This window comes from Polyodon spathula, chromosome 28 (assembly GCF_017654505.1).
Source record: "Polyodon spathula isolate WHYD16114869_AA chromosome 28, ASM1765450v1, whole genome shotgun sequence".
Lineage (NCBI taxonomy): Eukaryota > Metazoa > Chordata > Actinopteri > Acipenseriformes > Polyodontidae > Polyodon > Polyodon spathula.
Window position 1 is genome coordinate 194,242 of NC_054561.1, and position 2,012 is coordinate 196,253.

Consider the following 2,012-nt stretch of genomic DNA (forward strand, 5'->3'; position numbering starts at 1 on the left):
GCGGTATAGCGCATTGCTCAGGGTCTGTGCTGCTTATAAAAAGCCTCTCTGGAGTTGTGCTCCCTGTGCTGTGATGCAGAAACAAGCCATCGCTCATGCAGGTTTTGTTTAAATGATGATCTTCTCTCAAAGAAAACTCGTTCAGTCTGAAAAAGTGACTCAGGCATCCAGACAACGCAAAACAATTTAACTAGAGCTCCAGATCTGTTTGAGAAAAGTGCCTCAAATAGCAGCGATCAACCAAGTGGGGTTTAATCATTTGCTTTTCTTATTTCATTTCTCTTTTCCCTTCGTTTAAACAGCGGAGTGCTTTCACAGGACAGTGTGAGGGGAGTTTAAATGAGCAGAACACGATGAGGCAAAGAAAGAAAGAAAGAACAAAGGAAGATTGAAGGAAGGCAGACAGAAAGAAAGAAAGAACAAAGGAAGAGTGAAGGAAGGCAGAAAGGAAGAATGAAGGAAGGCAGACAGAAAGAAAGGAAGAACGAAGGAAGGCAGAAAGAAAGAAAGGAAGAAGAACGAAGGAAGGCAGACAGAAAGAAAGGAAGAACGAAAGAAAGGAAGAACGAAGGAAGGTAGATAGAAAGAAAGGAAGAACAAAGGAAGGCAGAAAGAAAGGAAGAATGAAGGAAGGCAGACAGAAAGACAGACAGAAAGGCTTGTGTGATACCCTGCCGTTTACAGATTCTGTCCCGTTGGTGAGATGGGGTTCAAAGCTCTTTCCCTGTGAATGCAGGCGAGCCCGGCTCTCTGCACAGTGGGTAAGGTGCTTGTCTTTGGTGTGTGGGGTCGCTGGTCTGTGCCCAGCCTCTGTCCTGTAATATATACACGGAGATCATGTGCCTGCCCATATACTGATACCACGTGGGAAGCTTTTCTAAGAGCCCTGTCCTTGTGTCTGATGCTCTTCCACACACAGAGCGGCACACACTGTCAGGTGTGCAGGGTGCAGCTCTGTGTAAACGTACCGGGGTTGAAATCACCGCCACGTATAATAAAACACAGAGCACACATTGTCCGCTGCGTCAGAGTGCCCTCTGCGCGCTACGTACAGACACGCGGCTGCTGGAAACAGCATCTCTTTTACTCCTGCTCGGGGCTCCTATAATCGCATTGCGCGGCTGAAGCAGATGCTGAGGACAGCTGGCTGAAGGATGCAGGCATTTTCAATGATTTTTTTTCCCCTTTTTTTTTTGATCAGGAACAGAAATCCACAGCAATGCAAAGACCAGCAGTCTAATAATAAAGTCTGTAATAAATGATGCTGCATGCATGTTTGTAGATAGTGTGTTGCATTATTAATGGTAATTAAAGACAGTTGGAGGGTCTGGGATGTTTAATCACAGAAGCTCTTCTGTAATAAATCAGCAAAGTTTTTTTCAAGGCATTATAAAGAGCGGTGCTGAGTCACAGAGGGGATTTCTTTGTTTAGATCGGCGAGGCACGGATTCTAACGGGGGCCGTGCGACCGGGGGTCCCGCCTCTGACTTGCAAGAAGCAGGACCTCCGGACGGAAGCGGAGCTCTTGAAAATGCAAACTCTCTTTAGAAATTCTATACTGAACCAACAGGAGACATTGCTAATGCCGCTGCTCTAGTGTGGAGGACCAGTTCGTATTGCACCGGTATTGCACCGCGCATCCTCTCCTATCGAACTTGTGCTTCACTTATGGCGCTCTGACTTTCCTGAGTTCCTGGGACGATCCAAGGTCAGGTGGCAATCCTGTCCTTAACAGAACGTGAAGTCGTTTGATTCAATTGCGTGATTTGGTTGTTCGGTTCTAGTTTTGTAAAATGATATGCTGCTCCCATGTGGAGAACCAACATGTGCTGCACAGAACAGATTCACATTCAACGCTCTCTCTCTCTCGATCCCTCTCCTAGAGCCAGCTCACTATACACACACACGCACGCACGCACACATTCACATTCAACTCTCTCTCTCTCTCTCGATCCCTCACTACAGAGCCAGCACGCACACACACACACGCACACACACAAGTACGACTCGCA